The following is a 14,401-nucleotide window of genomic DNA, read 5'->3' as shown; positions in this document are numbered from 1 at the left end:
CCGTATCAAATGGGCCGTACCTGCCATGAAGCGTAAATGATAGCCCCAGCTGGAATTAATTTCGCCCGCTCTCTGGCTTTCATAGCACTTTCTCTGTAACCACTGAAGGCATTTGTCACGTTTTACCTCTTTTTTTTCACGTTTCTTTCTGCGTGTCTGATTTTCTCTACGAAACCACGAGTTTCTTGAGGGCACGATCCATGTTCTCATCACCTCTGTATATGCCACTGCGCGATGCTTCAGCGTAAGTGAGGTAAAAAAAATTATCACGGGTTATTGATTCAAAGTGATTACGATGTTTCAAAGCACTTAAATGGTAGTTCCCTCTAGAGACACATGGAGGTGCCCTAACCAAGCGAAACGACACGGACTGCTCTAGGTGGATTCGTTTCTAAACTATTTTATATTTATTTTTAAATATTTATTTTTAAATTTAAGTATTGTTGATTTACAAGGTTGTGTTAATTTCTGCTGTAGAGCAAAGTGATTCAGTTATACATATATATATACATTCTTTTTTTAAAATATTCTTTTCCATTATGGTTTATCACAGGATATTGAATATAGTTCCCTGTGCTATACAGTAGGACCTTGTTTATCCATCCTGTATATAATAGTTTGCATCCGCTCATCCCAAACTCCCAATCCACCCCTCCCCCACCCCCCCACCTCTTGATAACCACAAGTCTGTTCTCTATATCCATGACTCTACATTTCTAAACTATTTTAAAGATGATGGGGTCCCTTCTGAATTCTGTCTCACTGATCATCATAGTGACCAGCTGTGGATGACAGGAAAGAAATGTAAGAGACGATTTAGCGGGTAAAGCAAGAGAGTTAATAAATTAAAAACAAAGACTGCATCTGGTCAGAGAGACAAGGCGAAACACAACGCCTGCTTTCTCTGAATGAGGGGCCCTGTGATCACAGACCATGGATATAATATTGATATCATGGGCCTCCAAATAAAGAAAGGCTGGGGGCTGTGTCATGGAACGAATTGTGCCCTCTCAAAATTCATATGTTGAAGCCCTAACCCCCAATGGGGGTGGTATTTGGAAATGGGGACTTTGGAGGTGCTTAGGTTTACGTGAGGTCATGAGGGAGGGGCCCCAGGGTGGGATTAGTGTTCTTATAAGAAGAGAGACCACAGCTGTGTCTCTGCCATGTCTGGACACAGTGAGAAGGTGGCTGTCTACAAGCCAGGGAGAGGGCCCTCCCCCAAACCCTGGCCATGCTCCACCCTGATCTCCAACTTCCAGCCTCAAGAACCGTAAGAAAATAAGTCTCTGTTGTTTAAAGCACCCAGTCTCTAGACTTTTGTTGGGCATCCCGAGCTGATTCAGATGGGCTGTGTGAATGGGAGGGGCTGCCTTTCAAACCCGCTTTGCTGTCAAGGAAAGATTGATATTTAGATAAGAAAATGCTGAAACATAAATCGGGAATAAACAACGGGATTTCAATCCCCTATCAGATCTTCTGATTTTGTTTTCTTAAAGTATACGTGGTGTTTTGAAGACCTATCATACGTGTAATAAAGGAGCACCGTTAGCTTTTTCTTTCATAATGGGCGTGTTGGTGGCGAATCTCTTTCATTAGTTTGTTTGGGCCAGAATTTTAGTTCTAGTTTTGAATGTCATCCTCTCCATTCTTAATGTTGGGACATTATGTGGGAAATGGGCTCCGAGAGCTCTGTCGCCTGGGCTAAATTGACTTTTTTTTTCACTATTGGTCTAAATGTGCAAAGCATTAATTATAATTAATCCAGGGATGTCTATACAACAGTAGCCATAGAAATTGCTACCTGGGACACTTTGGCATGCCTGGATTTACCTGTGTCCAACCATCGCTTTCCCTATCCCTCCTCACTATCCTGTGGTACTGTAAGGCCTTTACACTTTTTAATTTGCATGTTTATTTATTTGGATAAACTGAATTTGAATAAGCTGAATATATTGGTAGAATTCAAAGGTATAATTTAAAATTACGGCGGTTTATGGACGTCCCTGGTGGTCCAGTGTTTAAGACTTCACACTTCTAATGCAGGGGACACGGGTTCGATCCCTGGTTGGGGAAGTTCTGCATGCTGCGAGGTGCGGCCAACAAACAAACAAACAGACAAACAAGGTGGTTTACAAGCTGAAATAGAAACTCCTCCCTTCCATCCTCCAGCCCTCCTCCCAGCTCCATCCACCTTCCCAAATGGGCCGTCCTGCCTCTCTATGTGTGGGTGTCTGTGTATAATCATACTCTGCATACAGATGGGGCTGAGTTTCACATCGGGGTCAACATAGTGTAGCTGTGATAACATAAGCGTCTTCTTCCTCATCCTCCTCCTTGGAAAAGGCAGGAACCTCAGGGAACGCGTTGAACTTCGGCATGCATGGAGTTGGTGAGGGGGTACTGAACAGATTATCACTAGATCTTAAGAAGTAAAGAGGGCCCAGTTTATAGCTAAGTCACAGATCTTTTCTAAATGGATGTATTTTATAACATGTAATATAAACTTACAATAATACAGTGTAATATTTTAAAACCTGCTTTTTCCCCAATAAATGATAAATACTCCCATGACACTGAATATTCCACAAATGACTTGAATAGCAGCATGCTATTTTATAATACCGCTTTACTGTAACTTATTTAACCAATCGCTCTTGACAGACATTTAAATTGCTCCTAATTTTTAGTATGAAAATGATACCACAGTGAGCAACCTTTTGCATAAATCTCTCTGCACATCTCTGGTGTTTCTCTAGGATGAATTCCTAGAAGCAGAGTTGCTGGATCAAAGGATAAGAATGTATCTGATGGCCTCTGGTACTTGTTGCAAAATGCTCCTCCAGAAGCATGGTTCTTCTGGTCTCAAGTTGTTTTTTGTGTGTGTGTGTGGTATGCGGGCCTCTCACTGTTGTGGCCTCTCCCATTGTGGAGCACAGGCTCCGGACGCGCAGGCTCAGTGGCCATGGCTCATGGGCCCAGCCTCTCCGCGGCACGTGGGATCCTCCCGGACGGGGGCACGAACCCGTGTCCCCTGCATCGGCAGGCGGACTCCCAACCACTGCGCCTCCAGGGAAGCCCTGGTCTCAAGTTTTTTAAAGAGAAAATGTATTTGACCTATAGGATCAGACTTGGTAATCACCTACTGATATAGTTCATTTGCTCCGCAGAGATAAAAACACCCACTGGATGCCCTACCTTGTACAGGTACATCCAGCCTCGTGGGTTGAACAGTTTTTCAGGTATTTTAAAGACCTCCTCTGCATCCATCACAACGAAGGGAAATGTGGCTGAGATGGGGATAGGCAGAGGGTGCCCGGGAGATCTTAGAATCACTGTAACTTTACTATATCGTTTAATGATTCCAGACAGTTCACAGGTTGATTCGCAAAAACTCCAGAGAAAGACCCAAATGTTAAAACTTTGAGGTTAGATTATCATTGATTTAAGAAACAAGTTTACAAAATGCCTATTTCAGTAAGTAGGCAATCTCAGTAAGTTACACCCCTTTGGAACACAGGCCGTGTGGTCCTCCTGCCCACGTAGCATCCTCTCCTCTGTCCTCAACTCATGGGAAAGGGGTCTCTTTCCCTTTGTCTGCACTGTCTTTTATATACGAAGGAAATGCCTCTGACCTCCTGCAGTCAGATATGCCCCCTTGCTTTTTTTCTTTTTTGTAAAAGCGTTGCTCACACCCATCTGTTGCATTCTGTCCTTCCCGCTTCCCCGTGATGACTCCCTGCCGTCACCCTAATAGCAATGGCTCTCACCATTCTCAGCCCGGTATATTGATAAAAGGAAACGAACTGAGTCTGGAATCAAGACCTCCAGGTTCTAGTGATACTTGTCTATTCATCCATCAAACGGGAGCGTGAAGCTAATTGAGATTGTTAAAGAAAATCCAGAGCTAGACTGAATGTGGTTAAAGCAGCAAAACCACATTTTTTTGAGGATTATTGCAACAGGGGAAAAAGACCTGAGTGCAGAACCAGGCTCAATTCCAAGTCCAGCGTGAGCAAGTGGGAATTTACAGCCCAGGAGTGGGTGTGGGTTGGTGGATGGAAGATTCCTAAGAAAAAACATCAGGGGTTGGTGGGGGTGTGGATTCTGGCTAACCCACCCTAACAGGATTCTTGCCAAGGGCAGGCCGGGGTCATCAGATATTGCCTGGGGGGTGGTGAAGGATGAGGATCCTGGTCAGATATTGAGGGTGATCCGATATGGAGGGCGGGGGATTCTAGCTAAACCAAATTAGCAGGATTCTTGCTAAAACTGGACAATGCAGAGATGAAGATGGATGTCCTAAAGTTGAAGCCTGGAAAAGCTCAGGGGAGCCTGGGTAGAGTTTGAGCAAGGAGAGATCTTTGTCCGGATGTTTTTTCAAACTGTCTTGAGAAGCCCCAGGGGTTCTGAGGAGAGACCTTGGGACTGTGGGTTGCAAGAGGGTGGAGCTGAAGGCCGGAGCAGACAGCCCTAGCCTCTCACCCAGCCCCGCAGTTCCACTCGTACCTGTGTGATATGCTGGGCTCTAGCCACAGTTCCTTAATTAAGTCAGTAGAATGAAGAGCATTAAACTAGAAGATGTGTGAAGACCCTTCCAGACACATCATTTGAGGATTTGGAGTCAGCCTCCAGCAAGCTAAGTACTTACTTTTCTTCCTAACAGACATCCCAGGGAACTTCGCGTGAAAGGGAGAGAGGCTTTTTTATGAATTACAGAAACTCACGATGCTCAGTGTGCCCCTTCCTTCTGTCACACGCATCAAGGACAGACCCTTCTGAAGCACATTTACACAGCCAGCACCGAAACTCTCTCGCTTCCCAGGGATAAGTGTTCATTGCTGCTCCTGACTTGCATTTTAGGGCATCCGTCCTCTGTGGGAGGCCCTGATTATTCATCCATTTCCACAGCGTGTGCTGTAGTATGATTTAGCGCCTGTTCTGCAGAAGGGGAAACTGGGACACAGAAGGGATGAACAACTGACCTCAAATAGCACGGATTGTTTCTCGGGGTGGAGGGTGAGCGAATCAGGGCTGGCGCTTCCCCAAACCAGTTCCCTTCCTGCTAAATGCCACCCTGCTGTGGAGAGACTCATTTCTCTTTTCTCTTGATGGAACCCGGAGTGCTTCTCTCTTTTTATTTTCTTCCACTGGGAAACCAGCCAATCACAGTTTGGCCACAGTGGCCAAGGAGGCAGCCTCTGGGCTTGAAAGGCGGGACTCAGAGCGATGACACCTCTCCTGTGTGGCTGAGTAAAAGGAGGAGACGGTCAATGGGGTTTGGCCACGTTGCCCCACCCTGACCTCATCTTTCATTGCCATGGGGACAGTCATGGGCTTCAGCACAAGGACATCATGGAATAACCTGGAGACAACCTAGCTGTTGACTGAGTCTCAAATAACATTTAAACTCATCATCATCATTCATGACTTGAAAGCCCAGGCCCATTTCATTTGCAAGAGCTGAGTTTTTGTTTTGTTTTGTTTTTAAAGGGAAAGGATTCTAGAGTTCCAAAAGTTTAACTTTTAATGAAGAGGCAAAGCCCAAAGAACTCAAAGAACAAGGGTTATACCATAAGAGCTTCCTAAATGTTTCCATTTTGTGGCACACATAGAAAACTATATAATACCATGTTTGTAGAGTACACTGGGCAATGCAACTGGCTGCCAACTCAGGGTGACAGTCCACCTCAAGCTCCACCTGGCCACCGAGAGGCAGAAGGGATCAACATGTGTCCCACCTGTAAAGAAAAGAATGTTGCCTGCCATTCCAGTTCTACAAGGATCAAGCCGTTAGCTACTGCAGTGCGCCCTGGGAGGATTTCAGGATGGAGAAACCCAGGAAGCATTCTGTGCTTTGGTGACATGGCCCCTAGATAGTTAAGATGCATATCTAAGGAAAATTTTTGATGCCCTTGGATTGTTGTGTCTTCCTAAATATAGAAAAGCACTAAAATCATTAACTTGAGGTATCTGGGGTTTTTTGTGTGTGATTAGCAGGAACCTTTTACCAAGATGTATGTTTGACTATATGTATTTCCAGCCAAAAAAATGTGTACATATCCTGGCTCCTCCTCTACCTCCTCAAAGCAGCTCCTCAGAGCTGTCTGAGAGGCTGTCCCCGGGGCTATAGTCCTCAGTTTAAGGTCCCCAAACAAAACTTAACTCACCACTTTTACATTGCACATTTTTCTCTCAGTCAACACACCCATCCTGGTTACAGCCCACCATCAGGAAGCTCTGCCAGATAAACAAGAGTTGGGGACAATCACAGTGATGTGATGGTGACATTCCCCATTTAAAAAAAAGACATAAAAATAACATCTAGATAGCAAAGAATAGAGTGAGACTCTGATGTGGATACCCTGAACAGGGCTTTCCCTGGGGGAGTCTTGAGGGGACTGGAAGTAAATTTTTTAAAATTCAGGATAGGACCACAGGGAGGTGGGGAGTTGGGGGCACCACCTCACACCCATTCAGGTGGCTACTTAAAAAAAAAACATAAAATAACAAGTGTTGATGAGGTTGTGGAGAAATTGGAACCCTTGTGGACTGTTGGTGGGAATGTAAAATGGTGCAGCCAGTGTGGAAAACAGTATGGCGGTTCCTCAAAAAGTTAAAAATAGAACTACCCTGTGATTCAGCAATTGGACTTCTGGGAATACAGCCAAAAGAATTATGAGCAGAGTCTTGAAGAGATATTTGTACACCATGTTCATAGCAGCATTATTCACAATAGCCAAAAGGTGGTAACAAACCAAGTGTCCATTGACAGATGAATGGATAAGCAAAATGTGATGTATACACATGGTGTAATATTATTCAGACTTAAAAAGGAACAAAAATCCTGACACATGGTACAATATGGATGAACTTTGAGGACATTATGCAAAGTGAAATAAGCCAGTGCCTAGAAGACAGATACTGCACAATTCCACTTACATGAGGTACCAAGAATAGTCAAATTCATAGAGACAGAAAGTAGAATGAGGGTTGCCAAGGGCTTGGGGAAGGGGGGTGAATGGAAAGTTGTTGTTTAAAGGGTGTCAAGTTTCAATTTTGCAAGATGTAAAGAGTTCTGGAGATGGATGGTGGTGATGGTGTCACAACAATATGATGGTACTTAATGCCACTGGACTGCACACTTAGAAATGGTTTAAGATAGTCAGTTTTATGTTACATGTATTTCAGCACAACTTAAGAAAAAATTCAACATATGGGATAAAAAAAAAACCAAGATAAGTTTGGGAAGATCTCAGTCAGAAAGGGCTTGTGTCTTGATTTTCTAGAAAAGCCCAAGGAGGCTACAAGCCTTGGAGAGAAGTCACCTCTACTAAAGCAAGTGACATCTCTGCAGAGGCTCATAGGACAGAAGGTGGCCCCTTCTCTATCCCCCTACATCTTCTGGCCTAAGGACCTCCCCTGTGGAGAGAAGCAGGAGAAGGAAAACCCTGACGTGACTGACTCAGAGTGACTGGGAAGTCATTGAATTGACTCAGGTTGCCTGGAATTGACTAGATCAATTTCCACTATGAAGACAGAAATGATGTTATAGAAATGATGTTATAGAAACGTATAGAAAGCACATCCTTCCACATTTGAGGTCATGATCCTAAAACACACAATCCAGAACAAAACAGAACATATGCCAGGAAAAAATAGGACTGTGGCTGGATTTGCCCCAGAGCTCTCAGCCATCTGGCCTTGACTGTAATGCTATCTGTCACATCCTTTCCCTCGTGTGGTCTTACCCAGTAGAGGTGACTGGTAAAAAGGGGCCCAATGTGAGTTATCATTTGAGTCACCCATGGGTACAGAACCCTTTCCCATTTTACAGGGTCCAAGAGTTGTTACTGTGTGCGATTGATCCTGATAGAAAGTTTTAGATTTCGTGAACTTTTGTCAGAGTGTAGCACATTTTTTAAAGGTTACGTTTGAATGTTTTATTGCAACCGGTATGCCCCAAACGTCACCAAAGGGTCAGCCTCATACACATTCATGCTTATACAGCAGTATGGCTGTGCTTTTATCTTGCTTTTCTAGAAGAACTTCTTTCCTAGGGCTTCCCCCGAGCATTTCTGGGCCTTTCCAAAGACACTGACATGTCCTTGGATCTGTGCTGGCTTGCCCACCTCCCCGGACCTCGTGCAAGACTCTGAGGTGGGTCCCAGCCACTGCCACCACGGTTGCCTCCTCTTCCTGTGTGGGTTTCTAGAACAAGGAATTCCCTCTGGCTTCCACCCAAGGCGGGCACAAACTCTTCCCTTGCCCCCCTCCGCCAAAGTGACGGCTCAAGTCAGGTTGTCACTTTGGCAAGACTCTATTTTTAAGAGAGTATAACACAGAGAGTAATATCGGGATGGTGACAGGCACAGGGCGCTGAGTAGATATTGGTGGAATAAATGAATTATGCTCACAGCCTGTGAGGCAGAATCCAACCTACCCTTGAACCAATCCCGACCCCCTGGTCTGGGCCCAGCTTTCTCCTTCAAGGGACCCGAAGGAGGAAGCTGTTTCTCCAGCTCTCCCTCCCTCCTTCTGGGCTGCTTCCAGGGTGATGGGCAGTGAGCATGCCCACCCCTTACTCATGGGGGGCCAGGGTCTTGCCCAGTGGCCACCAAGGGGACACAGTGGCCCAAACCCAGCCCCTTCTGAGTCTTCAATCTTGGACAACCTGGTGGCTTTCACAGCCTCTCCTTTCCCCACATCCTACCCCACTAAGAATAAACAACTCACAAATACAACAGCAACAAAAACACCACACATTCCAACCAAAGGATAAGCAGTAATTCCTGTAAAACAACCTCTCAACCTATTAGCGTTGCCCTCCAGTCACCATTTGTTGGTTCCAGCCACCCCTTTCCCAGCCAGTGGGAGAAAACGAAAGCTCTTCTTAGCATTCTTTCTCTTTTCTGGCCATCCTTTCCCACCTCCTTGCGCGCTCTCTCTCTGAGGTTGGATGTGCTGTGTCAGGCGGAGGCCTTGATGCCTCTTCTTTTGCGGTACGCGGGCCTCTCACTGTTGTGGCCTCTACCGCTGCGGAGCACGGGCTCTGGATGCGCAGGCTCAGCGGCCATGGCTCACGGGCCCAGCCGCTCCGCGGCATGTGGGATCTTCCCAGACTGGGGCGCGAACCCGTGTCCCCTGCATCGGCAGGCGGACGCTCAACCACTGTGCCACCAGGGAAGCCCGATGCCTCTTCTGTGTCAAAAAGGAGAGAGGGCATGTCTGCTGTGGAGGTGCTTAGGTCAAGGCCCTGGGAAGCCTTTTCCTTTGGCCCCTAGCGGTCTCTGGTGCTGGGCCAGCACTGCTCTGAGGGGCAGGGGTGGGGACGCCGGGTAGAGAGGTGGCCCCTCAGACGGCTGGACGGGGGGTGCCTGGAGCACAGATGTTCCCTCCTTGCTCCCAGCGCCAGCGGGGCCTCTGTTCCCTCACGTCCGGTCATGCCAGCTCCGTTTATGAAAGGACTTCTTCATTTGGGGCCAAGTAGCCTCCGCTCCACCCATCCTGGCTCCCCAGACCAGGCCATGACTGTGGGACCAGGTAATCACCCTGTGGTCTGGGGTGAATTTTAAGGCAAGTTTGCTGGGGGACGGGGGATGGAGCCTGGGTTTCTGGCTATGTTTGGTCTTTCAGTTGACATCCCTACTCGGACCTGGAGCTGGGTGTCAGGCTAAGGCCAGCCTTTTGGCCCCTCTCTTTGGGGGCCAAACAGCGATGCCAGAAGGTGCCCCAGATTTTCCGGGCCGTACGTCATAATGTCCCAGGCCGTTCAGGTACTGGGACGCAGGCCACTGTGGTGGCAATGGTTTTGCCTCTTTACTTCCTAAAACTCCTCCTTCCTAAGTTCAAAACCCAGTAGGAATTTTTTCCAACCAAGATCTTAAAGTTTATCAAAAGCATCTATAAGTTCTTCCTCCACTGCATCCAGCAGTAGATGTGTAACGGATTCTGTGACCTCACGCAAGTGCTGAATGAGGGTATGGAAGATCCAGAAGGTAAAGGAACAGCGTGGGGTGCCCTAGCCTTGGTCCATGACAAACTGCCCGGATAGCATCCTCTTAGTTGAACTTTCCTAGGCTTCCTTTTCCTCGGGCATGATTGCAGTCTGGCAGATTCTTCTCGGCGTGTGAGTGGACGTTGGTGTGTGTGAATGCGTGGGCAGCCTTTTGTCTGGATTGCCAGGCCCACTCAGGCCTTCCTCCTACTAGCATTTGGGTAGGAGGGCAAACAGACTCACTCCTGGCCGAGACTTCATGCAGATGTCTCGTCTGCTCCTCAAGATGTCACGCCAGCCCGCTGCCTCCTCTGGCTTTTGTATAATGCCTTGAGTTCTGGAAACACAGACACCTACACCACAGCAGGAGAAGACTGTTATCCCAATTCAGTCGAGCAGAGTGCCCTTGCCTTTGTTCTATTCAGGACTTCAATGGATTGGATGAAGCCCACTGCCTTGGGGAGGGGGGATCTTCTTTACTCAGGCCACCAATTCAAATGCTAACCTCTTCCAGAAACGCCCTCACAGACACACCCAGAACTAACCAAATATCTGAGCATCCCTTGGTCCAGTCCAGTTGATACATAAAAGTACGCTTCAGACTGGAATATCTGCCTTTCTCCGCCACCTTGATTGAGAGTCGGGCCCTGCCCTGGACTAGAATTCACAGTGGATGCTGATTTCACTTTCTTCGGAAAAATTTTCTGCTTCTTTGGAAGAGGCACCTTCACTGCTGTAGAAACCAAATGATGGTGCTTCTGATTTTCAAGAGTCCTAGATTCTGAAGATCTATCTGACCTGAGAATGAAGACTTGGGGATGATGGCAATATATTTATTTCTATGATGGCAGAAGGGACCGGGAGTCAAATTTCTTTTTATCTCTCATAAAGAAACCATGTTCTGTTCTCTCTGGGACAGGACTACAGGAGGCATCAGAACCTTTTAAACTTGGGGCAGTCTGTGTGCAGCAGCATGGCACAGTTGTCTCCCCAGGTGTGCCTGTGCCCTTGTTATTTGGATAGTCTAGCTCCTCAGAGGGCCATCTCTCAAGAAGAGGGTTCCAGACTCCACTAGGTGTGGGAAATGCTAATGAAAGCAAGGTTATATAGGCTGCTTTATTGCAGAACTTCTCAGAGTTCTTAATTTGCTAAATCAGCCATTGAGTCAGTACATACCTCTCTACCACCCACTGTGTGTATGATGTCGTAGGAGGTGCTGGAAACCTGGGGATGAGAAGGTTGATATGAAGCTTATATGCCAGTAGCAGCTAGACAGGAAATAACTACCTCTCCACTGAGAATGCAATTGTGATGATAAACATGATAAAGGAAAAAAGCCTGCTGTTGTGAGAGTGCTTATCTCTAGGTCCTAATCAGTCTGGGGAATCCTGGAGCGCCTTTTCTGGGGAAATGACGTTCAAGATAAGACCTGAAGAAGAAAAGGCTGTGGACCAGGAAGAAGCCGTCTGGGTGCAGACTTTTAGACAGGAGGGCGGTTTATGCAAATGTCTTGAGTAGGAAAGGGCTGGGCATCTCCAGATCTCAAACCAGGGAACTCCTCCCTCTACACAGCTTTCCACCCTCCCGTGTGTCGTGGGATCAGCACTTGGCTTTGGTTTTATAGAAGGATCCCTAGCAGGGGTTCGGGAGGCTCGGGCTGCGGTTGCCACCAGTCAGTAATTGGCAGAGAGACGGTGCCCTAACTTGGCTGAGCCTTGTCTTTCTTGCCAATAAATTCAGGGGCGGACAACATAATTCTGAAGATCCCTTCCAGCTGCGGTGTGCTGTGATTTCTTGGGAATGTGCCTCATTTTCTTAGGGTAGAGAAAGAAAGGCAGTCGAGCTCATATTAAACAGGGGAGCTTTGTGGCTAGGAGGGAAATCGTTCTGTACTGTGGAGGGTGAGATAGAAAAATGCAGCATGGTGACCGTCCTAAGGCCTGAGGTGACCCAGTCAGGACATTCTGTAGTCACTGGGGCCTCACTGTGCTTTTATCATTTATCGAAGAGCTGCTATTCACCAAGTGCTCTGGGGCATGCGGGGCCTTGCTGTGAGTCCGGAGGGCAACCTGGAAGGGGTGTCCTCACCCCACGTGCTTTCTTCCTTCAAAGGCAGGATTTCCAGGGACATGAAACCTCAAGGGCTCTACTGGGGACAAAGGGCTCTGATGGACACTGGACAGGCCAGAGGGCTGCCCAGGAGAGACTGGCATCTTTTCCTGCCAGCCCAGCCCCCATTCTGGGAGACCCTGGGGTGGGAACAGTGACCCAGAATCTGGGAGAACACAGCAGGAGACTTTCAGAGGAGCATTTATTTTACAAAGTAAGAGACGCGCTCAGAATGCCAACCCAGTCCTATTTTCGAATTCCTGCAGGTGAGAAAAGAAGACGCCCTCCGTAGCACCAGCCTAGAAGTTAAGAACAAATAAGGAATGAAAACTATGATCTCCCAGGATCCCCGTCTCTCTCTTTTTCCACTTTCACTCTCTCCCCCCTCCCCCTGCCCCTCCACTCTTTTCTGCTCCTTGGAATCAGAGGCTTCGTTCCATCCTTCCTCCCTGTCCCAGGAAACAGACACTGGCTTTGCTGCGGCTCTCAGACTTCTTCACTGCAGGAACTTGGTGTGACAAGCTTTCCCCCTGCTTGGAGGGAAGTGGAGCACTCGTCTTATCTTCGAGCTGTGGCTGGGAACGTTCTGGGTGCCCACACCCACCCTGCCCCAGGCCCACGGCAGATACACGGCCTGCAAAGGTCCCTTTCTCCGTGGGGCCGGTGTGTTCATTTACTAGAGGCCCTAGGGCACGTTTACTGTGCCCCCTCTTCCCATAAACCCCTCCCAGATTTTATACCATGAACTCAGCACTTTGCTTACTGAGGGCTTATAACGGTGTTGTACCCACCACCTCAAAGTACCACACACTCTGTGGCTCACACAACAGACAGCTATGGTTTCATGGTTCTGGAGCCTGCAGATCTGAGCTCAAGCTACCAGCAGGGTTGGTTCCTTCTGGGGGCAGTGAAGGAAGTGTCTTTTCCAGGCTCTCTTCTTAGCTTGTCCATGGCCGTCTTCTCTGTGTCTCTTCATATCATTTTCCATGTGCGTGTCTGTGTCCACATTTCCCCTTCTTATAAGACCACCAGTCACATAGGACTAAGGCCCACCCTAATGACCTCATTTTGACTTGATTACCTCTTTGAAGACCTTATCTCCAAGAAAGGTCCCATTCTGAGGTACTGGGAGTTGGGACTCCAACATATGAATTTGCAGGAGATACAATTCACCCCATAACAGCCAGTAAGTTTTTAAAAATTAATTAATTAACTTTTATTTATTTATTTATTTATTTAGTACGATACGCCGGCCTCTCAACTGTTGTGGCCTCTCCCGTTGCAGAGCACAGGCTCCAGACGCACAGGCTCAGTGGCCATAGCTCACGGGCCCAGCCGCTCTGTGGCATGTGGGATCCTCCTGGACCGGGGCACAAACCCGTGTCCCCTGCATTGGAAGGCGGAATCTCAACCACTGTGCCACCAGGGAAGCCCTATTTATTTATTTTTGACTGCATTGGGTCTTTGTTGCTGTGCGTGGGCTTTCTCTAGTTGCGGTGAGCAGGGGCTACTCTTCGTTGTGGTGCGCGGGCTTCTCGCTGTGGTGGCTTCTCTTGTTGAGGAGCACGGGCTCTAGGCGTGTGGGTTCAGTAGTTGTGGCTCGCAGGCTCTAGAGCACAGGCTCAGTAGTTGTGGCGAATGGGCTTAGATGCTCCGTGGCATGTGGGATCTTCCCGGACCCAGAGCTCGAACCTGTGTCCCCTGCATTGGCAGGTGGATTCTTAACCACTGCGCCACCAGGGAAGCCCAACAGCCAGTAAGTCTTAAACTTCAGTGTACCTATGGCTTCCCTGGGGGCTTATTAAAAATTGGATTGCCAGGACTTCCCTGGCGGTCCAGTGTTTAAGATTCTGTGCTTCCAATGCAGCTTCCAATGCAGGGGATGTGGGTTCGGTCCTCGGTCGGGGAACTAAGATCCTGCATGCTGCGTGGTGTGGCCAAAAACAAAAGAAAAGAAAAGAAAAAAAAAAAAAAGGAAGTGCTAGTGACAGCCCCAGAGATTCTAATTTGATAGAACTGGGGTGGAGTTCAGGACTCTGTGTTTTCACAGCCCCCTGGGATAAGTGTGATGTGCCCCCTCTTCCCATAAACCCCTCCCAGATTTCATACCATGAACTCAGCACTTCGCTTACTGAGGGCTTATAATGGTGTTGTACCCACCACCTCAAGCTGCAAAGAAATGACTTTCTTTTGCATCTAGCTTTTCCTAAGTCCCTACTGCAGGGCCAGGCCCCACTCACATGTCACCACACACCCTCTTTAATTTTCCACCCTTGTCACGTCTGGAGGCTGCCA

This window comes from Mesoplodon densirostris, chromosome 4 (genome assembly GCF_025265405.1).
Source record: "Mesoplodon densirostris isolate mMesDen1 chromosome 4, mMesDen1 primary haplotype, whole genome shotgun sequence".
Classification (NCBI taxonomy): Eukaryota; Metazoa; Chordata; class Mammalia; order Artiodactyla; family Ziphiidae; genus Mesoplodon; species Mesoplodon densirostris.
This window is presented reverse-complemented; position numbering follows the sequence as displayed.